The sequence below is a fragment of the Scylla paramamosain genome, unplaced genomic scaffold (assembly GCF_035594125.1).
Source record: "Scylla paramamosain isolate STU-SP2022 unplaced genomic scaffold, ASM3559412v1 Contig76, whole genome shotgun sequence".
Taxonomy (NCBI): domain Eukaryota; kingdom Metazoa; phylum Arthropoda; class Malacostraca; order Decapoda; family Portunidae; genus Scylla; species Scylla paramamosain.
In genome coordinates this window covers 360001-382786 of record NW_026973741.1, presented here as the reverse complement: position 1 = coordinate 382786, position 22786 = coordinate 360001, and the positions used below count along the sequence as shown (strand labels likewise).

Sequence of the window (22786 nt, the reverse complement as noted above, 5' to 3'; positions counted from 1 at the left end):
TTCTTCACAGCACTCCGAAGAACACCATCAAAAATGAAAAGTTCAGTAGTTTCTTTGTTAAATCATGTTATAATTTTGAGTCACATTGATTTTATATTCATTTGTACATCAGCCCGTGTGTGTGTGTGTGTGTGTGTGTGTGTGTGTGTGTGTGTGTGTGTGTGTGTGTGTGTGTGTGTGTGTGTGTGTGTGTGTGTGTGTGTGTGTGTGTGCGCGCGTCAACAATTGTTCTGGTGTATTTATTTAAGCAAGCTTTCATTACATTGGAATAACAGGATTAATAACAATCATCGAGAACACAAAAAGTCGCGTCATTTGAAAACAATGCACCGTAAAAAAAAAAAGTCATAACTCCTTTATAACAAAAAATAAAAAAAAAGCTTAAATATTTTTGATAGCTGTACAATTCAATTACCAATGAGCTTTTTTTTTTTTCCTTCATGCAGTGGGAGGGGAGCAATTAATATAAACGAGATCAAAGGAAAAGACCAGACTTTCCTGATCCACTGAAGAACGGAATGTTAAGAGAAAGATCCTTTCCTTATGATTCATGTAAATGTTGAGCTGCAAGATTGTTAAGTTAGTAGATTTGTTAAAAGAAATACACACACGCATGACACTACACTTATTTTTAACGATCTGTAAGGACAAGGTCACATTGTTTTCTGGTCACTGAAGGACGGAAGGTTAACAGAAACATTTTCTTCCTTATGATACCTGGAAATTCTGAGCTGCAGGAAAGTGAAGTTAGTGGATTTATTAAAACACACACACACACACACACACACACACACACACACACACACACACACACACACACACACACACACATGACAGTATACGTATAATGATCTCTAAGGTTATAGTGAATCTGATAATTACTGAAAACTGTATCCTGACAATGCGCAATTCTGATTTATTTTCACTAGTTATTAACCTCTCTCTCTCTCTCTCTCTCTCTCTCTCTCTCTCTCTCTCTCTCTCCTCTCTCTCTCTCTTTCTGCCGTTAGAGAATACGATGGTTTGCATTTTCCAGAATAAAATAATTCTCCTGCAGGTTGCCGGTTCAGCCACACCATTTTAGGCGGGTGCTGACTTCGCTATCCACTCCGCCCACCCCCCCCCCCACTCCACTCCGCTCCACTACATCCACCACACAGCAGCCACACACCCGCCACACACCTGCCACACATCCACATAAATGAATTACGTGGAAATAGTGACATCACGTCTCTCGCACAGGTTATTCTCTATTCTTTCCAGACTAATATTCATCAGAATGTTCTCTTCTCCCACAGCTCAGCAGAGCGGTATCCTGTCACCTGCAGCCAGCCACGCACTTAAGGCCAATGATCAGAAACCCTGGGATCCTTCATTTAAACCTTGGTAATCATTAGGCATCTCAGTGAATGGGGAATGCGCGGTAATGAGAGGTGGGTCTTTCACAAGCTCTCCTTTGCTCACTTCTTTCTCATTAGCTGCCCACTCACGCGTGTCTCATTGATGCTTTTTGAACTGAATTGTTGCAAGGATGATTAGCGTCATGTTGAAGCGGTTACACAGCTAAGTGGCTAACTGTCTGGGATGTTGCTCGTGGCACTGGTGACCTGGCTTGCGACTTCCAAGTGTTTCGCAACCAGGAAAATGTTGGGAACCACTGCCTTAATCTCTAACTGCCTGGCGGTCTGACTTTCTGACTAAATATCTTGCTGACAGTTAAGATGGCTGGTTGGCAATGGTTGGATGACTGGTTGACTGAATGACTGGGCCCATTGTCCGGGTGGTTGGCTGGCTCCTTCATTCCAGGTCTCTTCATCTGTCTATCTGTCTGTCCGGCTGGCTGGCTGGCTGGCTGGCTGTCTGTTTAGCCGCCTCCCAGCCTACCTGTTTGCTCCCAGTCATGCTCAGTGTTTGACTTGCCTGCAGATTTTTTTTTCTCTAGTATCATTAAAGCAGATGAGACTGCCTTGAATGCAAAAATGTATACTATTTAAAATATGAAGTGGTAATTAGTGCAATTTATCACCGCAAGAGCAAGCATCGCCGAGAGTGCCATCAGGAGAAACTATTCGCGTTCACAAAATTCCTATAAATATTCTGACTTGTATAAATATTCAGCTCTTTAATTTCTAATGACTTTATTTCCACTTTTTCTTTTCCTTCGTTTACTATTGCGCTACACATAAGGTACTGAGATACGTCCCTTTTTTCTTTCTTTATTTTTTTTTCTTTTTTTTTCCAGTGTATCGGCACAAACAGTGTTAGCGTTATCTAACGTAATCTAAGCAAACCCATTTGTAAACCTTACCATTTCGATGAATTATAACGAAGTACAATAACTCCGAACGAAAAAAAAAAAATCAAGCAATAATTTTCACGAAATATACACTTGGTAATTGCAGAAAAAAAAAAGTCAACTATTTAGACCCTCTAACTCTACACACACATCATTAAACTTAACGAGAAAACGTGTCCAGATAAATAAATGCATACTTTAGCCCAAAAAAACAGTAATAAAATACCTAACTAAATAAAGGGAAGCAAGCAGCGAGGCAGGGGGCCATCAGGCAAGGTATGGAGGGCGGCTCTCTCTCCGTCAGACTGGTAATGGTCGCTCCCTGCGGCCACACGACCCCTGCGTGACACACATATTTGAACAGACTTACCCTTTGTTGTGACTCGCTGTCTGTCACCTTTTTTCTTTCCCCTTCTCCTCTTCCTTCTCTTGCACAAGCTCCTCTTCGTCCTCTCCTCCTCCTCCTTCTCTTCCTTTAATACTTCTTCCTCCTCCTCTTTCGCCTAGTCTTCGTCCTTGTCCTCGTTTTCTTCTTCTTCATCCTCATCCTCCTCCTCCTCTAATACCACTTAGTCTTCTTCCTTCTCTCTGCTCTTCCTCCTCCTCTTCTTCCACTACCACCTCTCTTCTTCATTCCTTCCATCATCCCTTCATCCTCTTTCCCCTATATTTCTTCCTCCTCCTTCTCCTCCTTATCCTCCTCCTAATTTTGCATTTCTTCCTATAGTTTCATGTTCATCATCCTCCTCTTCCTCTTCCTATTTTTTTTTTTTTCTCCATCTTATTCCTCCTCTTCCTGGTCTCCCCTCACCCTGCGATTCTTCCTTCTCTTCATATTCTTTCCTATACTCCTCCTATGCGTCTTCCTCATCTTCCCTACTTCCTGCATCTCTTCTTCTTGCCCATCCTTACTCTCCTCCTCCTTCTCCTCCTCCTCTTGCTCCTCCTCCTCCTCCCCCGCCCCCACAAAACTTAAGCATCCCGTTACATGCCTCCAAAACAGAAATTGGTTTTTGGACTTTTCTGCAACTTTTGTTAAGGAAGCAACAGGTTTTTTTTTCTTTGATTCTCTCTCTCTCTCTCTCTCTCTCTCTCTCTCTCTCTCTCTCTCTCTCTCTCTCTCTCTCTCTCTCTCTCTCTCTCTCTCTCTCTCTTTTCTTTCGTCGTGTTCTTATTTCTTTCGATCTTTCTTGCAGGTGTACATTGTGTGGTGTCCTTAGCCTCTTGTGTTACTGCAAAGGAGAAAGTTGGGCGAGTGATATTTCAAGGCATGTGGAATTCAACCTACTACCACCATCCTCCGCCGCCACCACCACCGCTGCTTCCACTGCATTGCTCTTCCCAAAATATGCACGGGGATTTAAACCTCATTTAAATTCCTGGACTGGGTAAGTAAGAAGGATTTTTCTTTTTTTTATGAGCTAAGATATTTCTAAGCACCTCTCTCCTACTCAAGAAAGTCGCGTGTGAGTGAAGGAGTGGTAAGAAATAGAGTGATGTGGTTGTAATATTAAGATGAGTCTCATGCTTTTCATTAATGTGGTTGTGAATTATTTAAGAATAGCGTGTTTATTTGTCAGAGGAATGACTAATCTCTCTCTCTCTCTCTCTCTCTCTCTCTCTCTCTCTCTCTCTCTCTCTCTCTCTCTCTCTCTCTCTCTCTCTCTCTCTCTCTTGATAACTTATATAGCTAGTTTATTACACACAGAAACAAAGAAACAGAACAAACACACCCGACACACACACACACACACACACACACACACACACACGAGGCATCAATCTTCATAAGTGTTACACATGTGGACGTCGTTGATGAATGGGACACACGCCGCTCTAGTTTGTGGGCGCCGTGACATTATTTTGAGGCGACAGTAATGACAACCACCCACGCATGCACCCACCCACTCACCCACCCACGCACGCCAGCTAAACACGAACTGACGAAAAAGAAAAATAGAAAAGGAAAAAAAAAATGCCGTTCCTCATCTTTATATTGCCTCGTAAATTGATGCGGTGTTTGACGCACACTGCCAGCACAGGGTACCGTTGCAGTGGTGATGTCTCGCGGTCTTGTTGTCTGGTTGTCTTGCTGTTCACTATGGTGTTCAATGGCGGCTGTGGTCTTTAAAAGTCTGTGCCGCTAAAGTTTTCGTTTTTGTTCAGCTCGAGAGACGCTCTTTCTCGCACCTTTTGCATTGCCATTTGAAAAAGGATCGATAATTATTTTCGTCACAATAATTTTCCCCTAAGGTATAACGCTTGTATTTGTTTAGCTAATGAGAAACGAGACTGGCATTATAATGAAGTTCGTGGAAAACATTTCATTGTATAGGAAAAAAAAGTTAACCTGACAACACAATGAAAAGTGGAAAATTCCTCTCTCTCTCTCTCTCTCTCTCTCTCTCTCTCTCTCTCTCTCTCTCTCTCTCTCTCTCTCTCTCTCTCTCCTCCACCTTTGCCTCGTTACTTGGTCATTACCGTGTTTTCGCTCCACACTCGCATCGTCCAACTAATCTGCATATATATTGACCTTTCAGCTTGTTTGCCTGCACTCCTTGTTGTCATCGATAGCAATACAAGGCGAGGCGTTTCCCGCGTGTGTCTTCAATGCCGTGTCACTGTTTTTCGTCTTTTCCTTCGTGTTAGTATTCTTGTCGGAAGTTTATTTATCAGAGTTTATAAAGTATGTTAATATATTTCCTTTTTACGTGCGAAATGAACGCGTGGGTGAAGCTAAACGGACCACACACGGAAGGTGAAGAAATTAACAATATTTTCTTGCTTTTGACGAACCTAGTTGCCTGAGTTGCTGTTGCACTCATACTGCTCTTCTGAAAATGAAGTGCCGTCTCGCTCCTTGATTCACACGACGTAATTCCACATGTTCTTGTTCCTTTGGGAAGAAGGAAAAAGCTGACAGAGCAACACGCCTTCCTGTGCTAAATATTTCACGATTTGAAATGGAATTTATACTTTTGCTCTCTCTCTCTCTCTCTCTCTCTCTCTCTCTCTCTCTCTCTCTCTCTCTCTCTCTCTCTCTCTCTCTCTCGTCCATGCAAGATTGACAGTAGTCGCAGTAATGTGGGTAATATTTTCCTGGTTGCGAAAAAAAATCCCTCATGATGAGTGCAGCAAAGTTGGTATAGCAAGTACACTCGGGTTTAAATGAGTTCCCAACTTTTCTATGCGAGACAGACAGTTCTGCAGTCGGGTGAGCGGCGCGCCAGTCACTCTCTCCACGGAGAGCCTCACAAAACTTGACGGCGTGACCCAAGTTGAAATTCCTTCCGGAACCAAATCTTATCGAACCCAGTTTTTCTCCAACTTCGAGGTGACAAAAGTGACTTTACAGCGCCATTACCAACGCACCATTAGCAGTAATTCTGGAGAGCAATCTGCTTTGCATTGCGTGCGTATATGGTTGGCTGGCTGGATGTGTCACGTGTGGAGGTGAGGCTGAGGCTGATTATCGTAACCCGAAGGCCGGCGCCACCTGGAAAAGATAACACAGTGGTCGCTATTCAGAAAGAAAATTTGCCTTGCGTTACTCGCCTGTACACGAGTGGCACGCCTGAACTATGACATTTGGAATCATATTTACCTGCTCCGTGGCGCATTACCGTTTTATTCCACGACCATTATGCTCAGTAATTACCGCACAGCCGCCAAGTCAGTACTTCACACGGAGGGAAAAAATACTGCATGAGCCTTCCGGCATCAGCTGGATAACGCAGTGTAATGATTTAGCAGCGGCGAGGCGGCGGCGAGGCTCTGGTACTCAAAACACTGGCTAGATTTCGCTTCGTTTCCTATGAGAATATACACACGTAAGGCTGGTTATTGGGTGTCAACGTGGGAATGAGACCTGGTTGTGACTAGACTACAAGGTAAAAAGCATATGCTTCCTGTAAGTAACGTAGTGTGTGTATGTGTATATGTGTGTGTAGGTGGTGGGTGTGTGTTTGTATACGAACCTCAACTCCTTCATAATAACTGAAGCTCGAACTCGGCTCATCTTTATACAAATTTCACTCACTCGTCCACACAATATCCCACCACTAAAAAGGAATTGCCGCAGCTACTTTTGTCACTCCGATTCCGCCATAAGACCTGCATTTTCTACAGTCCGTCCCATACAGCACTGAAACACGAGGCTCCGGAACTTCGTAACTGCAGGAGCCCGGAAAAAACGGCTTCCCTTAACAGGATATGGAGAATGCCTTAGAGCCTCATGACATCCGGGCAAACGTACGTGGGGACCTCTCTCTCTCTCTCTCTCTCTCTCTCTCTCTCTCTCTCTCTCTCTCTCTCTCTCTCTCTCTGTAAGTTGCAGAGAGAGAGAGAGAGAGAGAGAGAGAGAGAGAGAGAGAGAGAGAGAGAGAGAGAGAGAGAGAGAGATGAGATCATTTTCTTGTTTGTGTGACCTTCAAGTGCGCGGGGCTTTGATGCAAGAATACGTTTTTGATCTTGCTTCACAAAGGTTGAGGCTCCTCTCATAAAATTGGTCCTTAGAACGCACTGCTCAAGATAACGAGGCGACGCTTGGCTCTCTCAAAGCACAGGAAGCGTCTGCCTGACCCCACTGATCTTGTGTATATATATATATATATATATATATATATATATATATATATATATATATATATATATATATATATATATATATATATATATATATATATATATATATATATATATATATATATATATATATATATATATTAAATCCATTTAATCTTTGTTCTAAATTCTTACTTAATTAAATTAATTAATTCTTTAATTCTAGATTAAATTCATTTAATCTTTGTTGTGGAAGAGCGATGCAGAAGTGTTTCAGAATATACTAATTCCTAGTTGGGCGGTGACATCCCACGCACTCCACACAGAATGAGCGCGAGCGGAACTCCGGCTGCCGAGTGTCGCGTGTCCCTGACAGCTATCCACAGTTTTCAGACAACGAAATTCAGAGTGCCAAAAATTCCCTTCCGCTGAGAAAATAAAGTCAGAATAAAAATCTATAGTGTGGGGAGGCAGGGGTGAGGAGTGACGCTCCGCAATGATGGAGGAGGAGGAGGAGGAGGAGGAGGAGGAGGGCACTGACAGAGGCGAGAGGGGGACGAGTGGATGAGAAGGAATAGAAGGATAAAAGGTATATAATAATGGCAATGATGATGATGATGATGATGACAATGATGGTGGTGGTGGTGGTGGTGATGATAATAAAATAAAGAAATAATGACAAAAATGGCTGAAAAATGGATGAAAGAATAAACCACGAAAATAAGCATGCTTTGATTAAGAGAAGGAGGAGCAGGAGGAGGAGGAGGAGGAGGAGGCGACGGCGTGACGGCTGCACTGGAAAGAAGCAGAAGCGGGAACACATATGCTTATCCTCACAAAGTCAGAATCAAGTAAGTGAATTGACACAACACGAGTAGCAACAAATATCTGTTTTATTTCAGAAGCGTTCACTCGTGTGTGTGTGTGTGTGTGTGTGTGTGTGTGTGTGTGTGTGTGTGTGTGTGTGTGTGTGTGTGTGTGTGTGTGTGTGTGTGTGTGTGTGTGTGTGTGTGTGTGTGTGTGTCTGTGTGTGTGTGTGTGTGTGTGTAAGTGTGTAGGTGTGGGTACGAAAGAAAATACTTGCAAGTACACATAAAAAAGAACATAAGGATATTTTTTTGTCTTTTTCTAGGTTTTGAATGTGTGTGTGTGTGTGTGTGTGTGTGTGTGTGTGTGTGTGTGTGTGTTGGGGGGTTACGAAAGTAAATATATGCATGTACACAAAAAAATAACAAGTTTATTTTTTGTCTTTTCTAGGTTTTGAATCAATCTAAGAGACTTTAATATAAGAATTAAGCATTTTTGGAGTTGTAAGCGATTAATGAAGCAGCAAATATCCATAAGTGAATAGATTCCTATCACCAGAATCACACTTGCATTTCCAGGAGGCAACAAATCACATTAGCACACTCATCACTCACTGTCAGTCACCATGCGCTATACTGGAGCCGCTTCACAATTATAGGAATGCATGCTTTTTATTTTTTATGTGGAGGAAATTGGTCAAAAAGCCGAGTTTTTTTTTTTTTTTCCTCCCACACTAGTTTATACATTAATTTACTACGTATTGTTGTGTTTGAATACTGTTAATATTCTGTGCTGTACAATTATTACTGCCCGCTGGATGTACAGTGTTGTATTCAGTTCCCTTGTCACAAATTTCTGATTCATTTAAAGTTTTTGAATTTGAATTGATAAAATGTAAAACCTGACATGGAGTAATGCATTGAGATTTTTTTCTTTTTTTTTTCAACAGAAAGAGGAAAAAGTTACAAAGGAAAGGAAAATAAGGTAAAATGTAAACTCAGAATCTTGTCCCCTCTCCTCTCTTTCCTCCCATTTATATCCACGATGAGAAGAATCTAAAAGTACCTAAACACATACGTCCTGCCTTCCCGTGCCTTAGCAAACACCTTTAGACACCTTCAACAAGACAGGTATGCCGGTATAAACTTTGTCTTTCAGAGGGAAGGCATTACTGTCACACTCGTATCACTATTACCTGCTGGCTACCATCACTATCGCCTCACCAGGCCATTCCCAGTCTTTTCTTACCGTTATCACACGCGCCACAACCACCTGAGGTACCCGCCCGCTTCACTGACAAGTAGCGGCAAGGTATCTGAATTTTTTGCCTCATAAATTACCTTCCCAGTGCAAGAGGCTTTTTCTGTCCACTTAACTCAACAAAACTGGGCGAAACTAAACACACTTCTCTTGCCTCGACAAAGTCAACGCCATCTATACCAGGTGTGTGTGTTCCTGTGCCTCCTCCTGCTACTGTACTCTTCAAGGCAAGTGGAAAATTTAACAGTGATCTTGCAAAGTTTATGTCTTGGCATAAATATCTACTTATGAACGTGTATGAAAAGAAATGTACAATGCCCGACTAGAAAATGAGAAGAGTGTATTTGTGTATGTTCCGAATGTTTTAAAACCACAAGTTATTTCAGTAACCATCAAGACTCGTCAAGTACCTTTCACGCGACTGGAGACCGAGACTATCATTGTAAGTGGCTACAGATCCGCCGCCATTGTTATTCTGTCAGTGTTACTAAACTGAGTCGAATAGCATCGTTAGTCCCTCAACACCTGGAGAGTCTGCCTTGCTTCTATTATCATCGTTATTCTGTTCATCTTACTAAATTGAGTGGAGCAGCATCACTGTTCTCAGAGACCAGGCTTGACAGTAATATAGAAAACTTATATCAGTTAAAAGGATACAACATGTTTACAATGAACAGAGACAGGAAAGGAGGAGGTGTGTGTATATATGTTTCTAGTATACACAAGTCTTGTATTATAAAGGAGTGTTGTTTAATGGAACAGTTCTTAGAGTGTGTATGTGTGGAAGTGAGTAGAGGTAAGAACACCAATTTGTTTGCATCTGTTTATAGGCCACCAAAGGGGAATTTGCAGGATTTTTTCAATGCATTAAAGAAAATTTTTGATATTGCAGCGACAAAAAGATACAGTGAAACTTATTTTCTCGGAGACTGGAATTTAGATCTACTAAAAACAAATGAACCTGGAGTGCGAGAATTTATGAATTTGATGTATTCACATGGTTGTTTTCCATTGACAACAAAACCTACAAGAGTAACTGATAATTGCACTTCACTAATAGACCATATTTGGACCTCTCATTTTGGAAACAACATAAATAATTACATAATTTATACTGATGTATCAGATCATTTTGCAGTTTATTCACAGTTTAAGAATATATTAAAAAATGCTGATGTATTCGTAGAAAAAAGAATTTTTTCAGACAGGAATATAAGTTTATTTACTGAACAAGTAGCAAATGAAAACTGGTTCGAAATATCAAATACAAATGATGCAAACGATGCATTTGAGAAATTTTATGCGTTATATAGACATAAATTTTATTCTTGTTTTCCAGTAAAGAATGTTAAAGTCGTTGATAAACACAGCAGAAATCTTTACATTACTACTGCATTAAGAAATAGCATAAAGGAGAAACACAGACTCGAAAGACTTGCATCAAAATGGCCAATGACATATGGGCCAAGATATAAAAGCTATAGAAACCAGCTAGTAACCTTGCTGCGTGTTGCAAAAAACAAATACTATCAGGATAAACTTAAGAACCAACAAGGAAACAGTAAATCGATATGGAACACATTAAATAGTCTATTGGGAAGAAATAACAATAAAAGTACAATTGAAATTAAATTGAAAAATAATAATGACTACACTGCTAATGTTTTTAATGATCACTTTCTGAAAAAGACAGAATCCTCACAACAACAAACAGCTACACCACAAAATTCCCACCGTCAGTTTCTCAACAATCCTGCAAACATTTCACTTTACTTGTGCCCTGTTACTAGAGAAGAAATAAATATGTATTTAAGCAATCTAAAAACAAACACTGCTCCAGGATATGATGAAATTCCACCTAGACTGCTAAAGATTACAGCACAGTACATTGATATACCTCTGACCCACATTATTAATCTCTGTTTTCAGCAAGGTTGTTTTCCCGACAAACTTAAAATAGCTAAAGTGATTCCAATATTTAAGTCGGGTGATGTTGACGATGAAAATAATTATAGACCAATATCTATATTACCATCTATTAGCAAGATATTTGAAAAAGCTATTGTTCAAAGATTAAGGAGGTTCCTGGAAGATTTTGATCTAATATCAAATAATCAGTTCGGTTTTCGTAATAACATGTCAACTGAAAAAGCCATAATGCAATTTACAAGTAAAATTTACAGTAATTTGGAAAGGAAACGTTATGTAGCAGGCATATTCTTAGACCTTTCGAAAGCCTTTGATACACTGAATCATGCAATTTTACTTGATAAGCTCTACAATAGTGGAGTAAGAGGAACACCATTAAAATTATTAGAAAGTTATCTAACTAATAGGAAACAATCAGTATACTGTAATAAAAAATCATCACAACTAAAAGTTATTCACACAGGAGTTCCTCAAGGGTCAATACTGGGCCCATTGCTCTTTTTGACATATATAAATGATATCTCTAATGCCTCTGAAAAATTTAATTATGTATTATTTGCTGATGATACAAATCTTCTTTTACATGATGATAACTTAAATAATTTGCATACTGCCTTGAATACTGAATTAGAGAAAATTAGTAAATGGGTATCTGCTAACAAATTAAAGGTAAATGTTACAAAAACAAATTATATATTATTTCAAAATCGATCTGTGGAACATAGAATGAGGACAGTTTATATGGAAGGATGTGAATTGAAAAGGGTTTCATGTACAAAATTTTTAGGGGTTTTAATTGATGAGAATTTAAACTGGAAAAACCATATACACTCTGTTTGAAATTGTCAAAAATTTGTGGGGTATTGTACAAAATTCGTCGTAACCTAACAATTGATGCCTTGAAAAATCTATATTACTCACTATGTTATCCTCATTTTATTTATTGCTTATCATTATGGGGTTGTACATGGCCTTCAGTTGTAAAAGAAATTATTGTAATGCAGAAAAAGATTTTAAGAACCATTACATTCAAAAGAAAACATGATTCCACACAGTTTTTGTTCACTGAATTGAAATTACTGAAATTTGATTACCTATTGCAATACTTTTGTCTTTTATCTGTTTATAATGACTTAAATGAAATTAGGAGTACCAGGAAATTGTTTAGATATATTCATCATAGCCAAGGAACTAGAGGAAATAATATCAACTTGATTTGTCCACAACATAGAACAACATTGTATAAATTTTCAATACATTGCTTTGGACCTACGTGTTGGAACGCTTTACCTGATGATTTGAAGACTATAACTAATTTCAATATATTCAAAAGTAAACTTAAAAAACATTTTCATAAATTGCAAAGTCTATCAATTAATGCACAATAATGTCAAATGCAGTTCTTTTTTTTATGGAAAGGTGTGATTATTAATGTCATGATTGTCTGTAGGATGTAAGTTTTTGTCTTAAATTGTTTGTAATATAATTATTAATCTTAATTTATTACCTATTGCCGTCATGGAAACATGTATTACTGTAATTAATCTATGTCATGTCTGCTTAAGAGCTTAGCTCAGCAGACTAATGCCTCAACAATACCTGTACATAACTGTTCATTGTATATACTGGTGATATGGCAATAAACTAAACTAAACCACTCACTAAGAAGGCGAGTCTGACTTGCTTCTATTACCATTGTTATTCTGTTCATCTTACTAAATTGACAAGAGCAGCATCATTCCTTCTACCAACTCATTGAGAATCACTGGAGAATCACCTTGCTTCTGCTATCATTGTTACTTTGTTCACCTTAGTAAACTGAGCAGAGCAGGAACATTATTTCCCCCACCATCTCACTGAGTACCCTGGGGCGTCTTCCTTATTCAGTTCTTACCCTTTCATACAAACTGAACTCCTTCTGAGAGGCAAAATCAAGACCTGAGGACTCCTCGCGACCTTAAGTGACCCTCTTCTCATTGAGATTCCTCCAGTGTTCGCATTTTTGGGGAGCGACATTTAGCGAGTTTTTGCCTCATTTTTGTTTTTCTTAATGCTCGGCTGACCTCCTTTCATTATGTGTGTGTGTGTGTGTGTGTGTGTGTGTGTGTGTGTGTGTGTGTGTGTGTGTGTGTGTGTGTGTGTGTGTGTGTGTGTGTGTGTGTGTGTGTGTGTGTGTGTGTGTGTGTGTGTGTGTGTGTTTAAAGATGGATGGATAGATCAATAGTTGTTAGAATAGGCGTTCAGTCTTCTGCGCCTTCCTCAGTCATAACCATTGCAAGCATGTCTTCTTTCACTCCATCCATAAATCTCTTCTTCGGCCCTCCTCTCTTTCCACTGCCGGGTAGATCCATCTTTAGCGTCCTTCTCCCTACGTGCACCTCATTGCTCTTTTTGAGACGCCCTCACTACTTCACTTGTATGATTACTTAAACGCACAGCCCCTCAACAATCACGTAATCTCTCTATTCCCAATGCAAAGAAGCCGTGCTCACCAACCAGTCTCTTGCAATGTGCTGACTTGTATCCTTGAACAGCCACGTCTTTGTTACATTCATACGTCAAGATCTTGTTCCCGTTTCTGTAATCTTCAAGTTACGATAAAGGATAATATTGGTCGTGTCTTGAATCTTGCTGCAGTTCACTCAAGCTCCCTCCGCCTCGTATCTCTTGTCTTCGTGTTCTCTTGTTCTTTCTTTCCTCGTCTTTATGTGGTATTCGCGTGTCGTGTTTCGGTAACCCGTACCTATTTTTGGCACTCTCTCCCTCGTCCGCTGCTTCTCAGGTGGCTAATTTTAGTACATTGCCTTAGTTAACACCAATTTAACATCGCCTGACATCAGATGCTCTCGCCAAAAGCAAACACAACGTCCTGAAATTTGGACTTGATTCAATTTTCGTCTCTGCAGTTTTACATTTTCTTTTCTCCTAAAGATTTAAGTTTGCGTCACAACTCAGCAGCCGGGGTCGCTAGGCTCGTTAATGGAACAATACCTCGCAGTCCCCGGTAAAGAAGGAGCTCATGATTACACACACACACACACACACACACACACACACACACACACACACACATTCACTGACAAATAGGCAAAAACCAACAAAACACAAACATACGCACAAAACCGAATTGCGTAAATTATACAATCATTAAACACGTCGCAGTTTCAATTACTGGGGCGTGATTAACTCAAACCACCAGAGAAATGACACCTAAATTTGGCAGGAGGCGCGGGAATCGACCCACGCGGTGTTAAATGGCGGGCCGCCACTCCACTAAGGGCGCGCGCACTGCCTCACGTTTCAAGATAAATGTCGACAGCTTTGTAATTAACCTCTACAAACGACCTGTGCCTGTTTCCCGCGGGGCTTCGCTTTCCTGAAGACTTGAAGACCTGAAGACGTTCTCTCTGCTTTCCGAACTTTACCTGACGCACATCCTCTCCCTCTTGAATGCATTACGGAAGTGATAAGAAGATAAGAAATGAGATGGTTAGATCACGTAGTAAGAGAAGACCAGGAAACCAGTTGAGATGAGAAGATCGAGACGAAAACTGAGAGTGAGATAGAGGGACGGAATTGTGGTAGAACTGAAAAGGATGGGAGTCACAGAGGAAGATACAAGGGACAGAAACATGGCGCTAACCAACCCTTCTCACTCTAGGGAAACAGAGAAAGGAGAAAAAGAAGAAGCGGTAGGAAGATGCAAGGAACTGAAACAACAGGAGGAGACTTGTACATGGCGCTAACCAACCCTTCTCACTCTAGGGAAACAGCGAATGGAAAAGAAAAGACCCTCTCCCCTCTCTCTCTCTCTCTCTCTCTCTAGGCTACAAAAACCTTATGGCTCTATCCAGTCCACGATCTCTAACCAGTCAGTCCATCGTCTAAACTAAAGATTCGAGCCGTAATGCGTCTTACCTCTCGTTATGCCGGCTGGGAGTGGCGAAAGGGCAACGGTGGGAATCCTTTATCACCTCCCTCCATTTCCGCCCGTGTTCCCTCGAGATTCAACCATAAACCTGTAGGGAAGGAGGGAAAGACCTTGGTAATGAGGGAAGGTACGAGTCTCTCTCTCTCTCTCTCTCTCTCTCTCTCTCTCTCTCTCTCTCTCTCTCTCTCTCTCTCTCTCTCTCTCTCTCTCTGCTATTCATCACTTCTTAATGTGCTTAATGGAAGAAAATTTCCTGAATACCTGAAAAGTAATCTGACTTCCACAGCCTTGCTAAGCCAAAATGTTCATGAGTCACTCCCTACACACCTTAACTCCATGATTCTATGCCTCACTTTCTCTATTAATGGGGGTATTTCTCTATTTTTCATGCATACCTAAGAAGTAGTCTGAATTCATCCTCGTTCTTTGCCACACCAAAATGCCTGTGATTCACTTCCTACATATCTTAACTCTACGAATTTTGCTATATCACCTCCTCTATTAATGGAGATATTTTAGACGTGATATCGTGAATTTTGGATAAAGATTCTTGGTTTCGGTTCTCCTCGTCCATCGGGGCAAAGACGGAGCATCCTAACGAAGAACTCTGGACATGGCATTTGGGAACTGCTACCCTTCCTACCTTGCCACCGTGGCCAGGATTCGAACTGGACCCCCAGAGCCTGCGGTCCCACTGTACCACGGCGGCCACGGATGTGTGAGTTTAAGCTTTATCTATACGCAATTCACCCGAAATAATTACTTGTTAGTGAATATAAGTGAATAAGTGAATATAAGTGAATATAAGAGAAAAATAGTAATGATAATGTCGTCCATTCATGTGTATGTGTGTGTGTGTGTGTGTGTGTGTGTGTATAGTCACCAGTCAATGTCACAGGAGGGATTCAAGCCAAACTACCTTATGTGGATCTTCTATACTCTCTCTCTCTCTCTCTCTCTCTCTCTCTCTCTCTCTCTCTGCTAGATCCATCTCCAGCATCCTCCTTCCCATACACTCATCTCTCCTCTTAACACAGCCACTCCACCTCAGTGCACCTCAGTGTCGCCTCTCCACGTACTAGCATTGCACCGATCACAAAGGAAGGAATCCATTTCGAAACACAGCATTGATTGGCCTGTGAGAAACGTTTCCAATACCTTGCGTGAGGTGAAGAAATGAACACGACACCGCGAAGCCCAAAGAGGATCTATCGAGTGTCGTGAAGCACCAGTGTATTGTGGCTTTAGTCGTGAGGGGGTTTATTTCCTTATTTATGCATTTTCTTTGTCCTCCATAAACAAGGTCAGACATTTATTGGATTTGGTGTCAATTTGGCCAACAATTTTAGTAGTGGCTGTGCCGGTTGCTCGTATCTTTTAAGCTTGAGAGAGAGAGAGAGAGAGAGAGAGAGAGAGAGAGAGAGAGAGAGAGAGAGAGAGAGAGAGAGAGAGAGAGAGAGAGAGAGAGAGAGAGAGAGAGAGAGAGAGAGTTCCCATATACCACACATAATAGAAATCCCTGATATTTACATGTTTTTTTTTTTTTTTTCACGACAATTTCAATTTTTCAATGACAAAGTATGTATAGTATCTTATCATTCATTCCAGCTTGAGTTGTGAGGCTTCGGGCGAACGCAAGGACGGGCAATGAATCAGCGTCTCTCTCTCTCTCTCTCTCTCTCTCTCTCTCTCTCTCTCTCTCTCTCTCTCTCCTCGTGCGGCTTGCTGAGTTATTGGCTTAATTTTTGGTGGGGAGCTGAGCAGATTAGTTAATATAGCTATCAATAACCAGAAAGTTATCTCGCTATTTATGCAATCAGGCTGAGTGGCACAAATTATTACCGCGGATTAGGGGCAGAAGGAACAGAAGGAGGAGGAGGAGGAGGAGGAGGAGGAGGAGGAGGAGGAGGAGGAGGAGGAAAGTAACCACAGGAACACAAACGATGAACAAACAACGCATGCAAAGTTAACAACACAATATCAAGTTTAATAAAAGTTTCCCTTCCCTCGCAAACCTTACTCTTCTCTGTGTTGTTATGGAAAAGTCTCTCTCTCTCTCTCTCTCTCTCTCTCTCTCTCTCTCTCTCTCTGACAGTGTGTTTTCAAAATGCTCGCGTCAACTATTCTTTTGCCACGGTGGGTATTGTTAAAGGAAGGAAAAGAAGCAGCGAATAAAAATCTCTGTATATCTACAAAGTCACTCGTTTCAGAACCCCACGCTCTCCCCCACAAGCCTTGGCCTTCGTTACACACCGCTCTCTCTCTCTCTCTCTCTCTCTCTCTCTCTCTCTCTCTCTCTCTCTCTCTCTCTCTCTCTCTCTCTCTCTCTCTCTCTCTCTCGACATGTAAAGTTTGGCGCATTCAAACAAGCGGGAAAAGAAAATCCACGGACGTGAAAATTCTCTAAGGGCACCAAGCACTGATGAAAATTAGACAATTACAACTAAACGGCAGAGACGCTGGCACAACACACTCCATGGCTTATATCACGTGCTAAATGTATCGTTAAATATAAGCTAACGAAATTACGTACTCGTATTGCCTAGTTTGTACTACTTGAGCACAGCCTGGCTCGAGGTTCTAGATAAGTTTTATAGTAAAGGAATTAGGTTTCAAGACATTTCTTCTCGTTATTCTGGATATTCTCTTTGGACAGTTTTTTTTTTTTTTTTTTTTTTTTTTTTTTTTTTTTTTTTTTTTTTTTACTTGGCATCTTCAGTGGGCCTCTTTTTTTTTCCGCCGTCTATGGTTGCCCTTTGCCAGAAACCCTCTTAGAGCAGAAAAATTACACTGTAAGGAGATATTCACGGTATGCATTTATCATATCAAAGCGGAAACACATACACATAACAAGCAACTTTTTTTTTTCTCTTTTTTTTTTTTTTTTTACTCTCTCGAACGCTTCACTATCCTGGGTGGCGGTTCCCTTCCTCACACCAACCCGACGGGACAAACACAATCGTGAGCCGTCCCTTAGACTAGACCAGCTAACTTATAAATGTGGCTGAACTTGACCCAGTAACCTGAAGCGGCGATTGTGGCACAGGGTTGTCACGGGAATCTGCCATGCATATTCAAACTGAGAGCTTTTGGTGTAATCCACTTGTTTGTAGGTTTCCTGGGAAGCATAACTCTGGAATACAAAGGTGATGCGTCCAGCCTTCAGTACCTATCGTCATCACGCCACATTTATTTCTCAGAACTTATTATATATGTACGTAGGAGAGGCTGTCTGATGTTATTTGCGTTAACATGAGCACCATAACTCTGGAAGGAAAGCCAGTAAGTTTTGCATTCCATTCCTACGGTGAGCATACGACAAATATTCAAAATGTACACCGATGAAAGCATAAGAGAAAGCTCACTGGTGTCTGATGTTACAAATTGCGTTTATCTTAGTAGCCATAACTCTGGTGGAAAAAAAAAATAATAATTTAACCTTTCATCACTAAGAAGACCATACGAGAAACCTACAGAACTATACGAGTGAAAGCATAAGAGAATGGTCACTGAACCCTGCCATTACTAAGCCCGCTCACTACACAAGTACTACCTCCAAAACAGGCGATTTTATCATCAATTCAGTACGCAGGCGAAGGATTCAAGCGCAACTGTGGCAGCTAAAACCGAGCGAACTGTCCGATAAGGCAAGACCGGTCGACCGCATTCCTTTCCGCAATTCCAGTGTTCTAAATCTATCACGGCATATTAAAAAGGGCTGAGAAATCCTCCGGTCTGGCCCAGCATGGGAGAGAACCATTGTTACAGCAGGTGGTGGCGGTGTAAGCTGGCTGGCACTTGAGACGCAATTTACTACAACCTTTTAGGGGCAGAGAGAGAGAGAGAGAGAGAGAGAGAGAGAGAGAGAGAGAGAGAGAGAGAGAGAGAGAGAGAGAGAGAGAGAGAGAGAGAGACATATAGACAGGCAGAGGGAGAAAAGGTCTAGTTTATGGAAGTGTTATTGGCAGGCAGGCAGACAGACAAACAAATGGACTCACACAAACACAATGACACACACACACACACACACACACACACACACACACACACACACACACACACACATACACACACACACACACACACACACACACACACTGCATTCTGTTACAGGGTACTACATTAATATTTTCCACAGCTAAAGTTGAAAGTTAAAAATGAAGAGTGGCAAGAAGGCCATAAATATTACGAAATTATGAGAGAGAGAGAGAGAGAGAGAGAGAGAGAGAGAGAGAGAGAGAGAGAGAGAGAGAGAGAGAGAGAGAGAGAGAGAGAGAGAGAGAGAGAGAAGGGGGGGGAGAAGGAGGGCAGGCAGAGACAAACAGACAGACAGACAGACAGACAGCAACAGGGAAGAGTAACCTTGCACACGCTCGTTGGAAAAGAAATTGACACAGTGGTTGAAAAATGCTGAAAACTGTTATTTCCTCAGTGACTTCGGAAAAATATATTCCCATCTTCAAACAGCAGAAAATTATTCCACCGTAAAAAAGAAGGTCTTGCTCCCACGTCTGCCGTGAGAGAGGTAAGAGAGGAAGGGATCTGGCCAATGAGAGAGAAGTATAGTAAAATTCTTTCTACGTGGGGTGCTGTGATCATTGCATTACCATGTCATAGTAAAGACACAAGAAAAATACGTACGAAAAATGAGAAGCACAGTAAAATTCTTTGTGCATACATCTACCATGAGAGATAAGGGAGGAAAAGGAGTGGGCAATGAGAAATAAGCACAGTAAAATTCCTTGTGCGCCGGCGTGTTGTGGCAACATTAGGGTGTTACAGAAAAGCCACACAGAACAAACTACATAACAACAGAATGAGAAGCACGGGGAAATTGTTTGTATATCTGAGGATTGTGAGGATTCACTTACAATATTTTATAGAAACATCTACCACATTCTTACACGCCTCAGAAAATATACCAAAAATTCAAGGAAATGAACACTAAGAATAAAACAACTTCAAAAACAATATGTAACATTGCTCGTAGAGACTCAAAATTATGTATTACAAGCAATTTAACTAAGAATTCATCGTCATTCCGGCCTAGTTTGTGTTCTACTTTCAGCAGGGATTCCCATGTTCATAATTCAGATCTGTATCTACAACTGTGTAAGATAAACACGCTTTTCCCCTGATAATGCGATTCATATCTCTGGAATTATCCCTAATGTCTATAATAAACTGTGATGTTAATTGGAGGCGTTAGTTGCTGCTATTAATCATATTTTTATTTCTCCTCAGGCACTTGTGTAAGAAACTTCGTATTATATTTTATTTTTCAGAGCACCACTGCCGTTGTAACTCAATATATTTCCTCATGTGTCGCAGGTATACTTTTCCTTTCCTTTCCCTCCTTTGTTTAGAGCGCCTTCGTATAAAATGTAAGTTGTTACCGCCGTTACTCTGCTACCTCTCATACTCCTTCAATGGCCGCTGTCGTTACGAAGTTAAATTAACGAGCCAACTTTCACACCAACAACAACTTCACTCCCGTCTTCCTCGCCGTACCCCCGTTCCACCTCCTTTCCTTTCCCCTTTCGCTCTCACACTCAACACGAACAAAATTCTGAGTTCATTAAAGCAACAAACAAGTTTAAGGCATTTTTCCGTCTTTTACCCTGAGACGCCTACGCCTAGATCAATATTCTTGACAGTACTACACAGTTACTTATTTAATTCCCACCGTGAAACACATACACCCGATGTTTTCACGCAAACCGTTCTTCTGATCTTGCTGTGTGCCTCTCCTCCTCAAAGTATCTATTCTGCCACACTCACTTCCACTGTGTCTGGCGTTTTCTGTCAGTCTAAAATCCTGTGATCGCTTTGAAATCTATCACTTGTCAGGTTTTGCACGCAGGCTGTCAGCAGATCAAAAGACTGAAGGTGGAGGGAAAATGACAAAAATTGTGGATAAAAGACTTCTTCTTCTTCGTCTTCTTGATGTTGCAATGTGCCCTGTGAAATCATCGTGTAGGAGGTGATGGAGAAATATTATTCTCTTATGAGTACAAAAGAAAGGGAATGCCACACAATGATACAATTTTCTCTCATGGAAGATAATATGAGAGGGCAAAAAGAGACTATTTTGCATGTGGACAGTTCCTTTGATTGCAGTTATTTGTCAGCGTGATGCGTGCAGAGCAGTAGAGAAGTAGTGTAGGTAACAAAACAGTTTGTACAAATACAACAAAATCTCTTTCTATTCAAGTGTTGCAGCAAGGAAAAAGTATTTCGCCTTTCGAGAGTTGCTTTGAGTTGTCAATGTAACACGCAGGCAACACACCAGGGAGCAGGAAAGCAGTCACGGTATTAGGATAGTTTGTACACGTGCAGTACAAGCTCTTTCTGTTTAAGCGTTGCAGCAAGAAGGGGAGGAACACGTGCCTTTGATTACGGTCGAGGAAACATGGTGTATGTACAGCTCTACTCCCGTGAGTCAGGCTAAAAATACATCAACTCGTATTCCAATTAGTTTGAACAGTGAATGAAAAAGAACGCCTGCTCTTAATTATAACCTCATTACTGTGTTCCATTAATTTTGAAAGACGTGACCGAGACAATTAACATGATGTGAATAATGAAGTAATATTGAGAGGGTCGTCTCAGCGTTACTTCCTTATCATAGGGACAGAGGAGGGAGTGTTTGGTACTTACAATATGACTGCCGTGATTAACAATACAGTGACTACCATAAGCATTACTAAAACTAATTCTGATCTGGGAGAAGAGAGGTCATTTCAAGGTTACTCTCCTATTATGGGGAGTGTCGAACTTACAGTATGACTAACTGGTGGGATTAGCGTTACGATCACTATCATAAGCATTACTAAAAAAATATGATTCAGCAAGCATTCTTAAACATATTTCAAAGTCCCTTCCTTGTTATGGAGATGCACGGACGAATATTTGGCACTTGCAATATGACTAACACCTGTAATCAGTAATACGATGACTACCATAAACATTACCAAAATCAATTCTGAATCGGAAAAGCTTTCTTAAACACACACACACACACACACACACACACACACACACACACACACACACACACACACACACACACACAGGACTGAGACACAATGAAATGACTGCAGGCAACTTGACCCATCTGTGTATGTATTTATGTATCTGTCTGTCTGTCTGTCCAGCCTGTGCTTATCTGTCAGTCTGTCTGTTTCATATCACCCCCCCCCCTCTCTCTCTCTCTCTCCTCTCTCTCTCTCTCTCTCTCTCTCTCTCTCTCTCTCTCTCTCTCTCTCTCTCTCTCTCTCTCTCTCTCGTTAAGGTAATTATTGCAAAACAAACTACGCATTCTACTGGTGCTAATGAGTGTGCAGTTTTCCCGCTTCACGTCGACGAGTCAAAGTTGCTGTACCCACACTTCGCATTTCACTCGCCTTGAAAAAAAGCTGTCAGGTAATATACTACTTTTTTTTATTATTCTTTTTTTCTTTAAGTCGTTTTGAACCTTAACTTTTGAAACTAAAGATTTTTTTTTTCCTTTTTCTTTTGTTTCCTGAGAGCACTGGATAGGAAGTAATATACAGAAGACTCCATACTTGATGAAGCTGTTTTCCTACCTATATTTCTAACAAAATTAACAAAAAGACATCTGCCGCGGTGTGCTGCTTCCCTCTCTGAAGGGAGAGGGTTGTGGGGTGCTGGTGGCTTGGTGGTGGCGGGGGTTGGGGCGGGCAGGTGAGATGTGGTTGTTGATCGCTTGTTGATGTCGGAGATGGAGGTGGGCAGGTGAGGTGGGGGCGCGCTGCGGGTGGTGGGCGAGGGGGGGTGATGTGGGTGGGAGAGCGGCAGCGAGGTGGACTGAACACTGTCGTCCTCCGTAGTCATCTTGCTCAGCCGCTGGGATTTCTCTGATCCCCACCAGACCCTGCCAGTGGGGGTGTGTTCACCAAACCTCCTGCCAGTCAGTCTTACTGGGCAGGGCGATGGTAGCCTGTGTGGTGGGGATGGGGGGTGGAAGGGGGAAGCAT

At 41.3% G+C, this 22786-nt stretch overlaps 1 long non-coding RNA gene across 4 annotated transcripts in view; it reads right to left on the bottom strand.

Moving 5' to 3' along the window:
• Positions 1–3399: 3399 nt before the first annotated feature.
• The window catches only part of LOC135098710 (uncharacterized), a 98177-nt gene continuing 78790 nt past the window's right edge, over positions 3400–22786 (bottom strand). For all 4 annotated transcript variants that reach the window (XR_010267292.1, XR_010267294.1, XR_010267291.1 and 1 more), the window contains 2 exons: positions 14774–14874; positions 3400–3528 (listed from right to left, as the gene is read on the bottom strand). This is a non-coding gene — a long non-coding RNA (uncharacterized LOC135098710). The remainder of the gene's footprint in view (positions 3529–14773; positions 14875–22786) is intronic.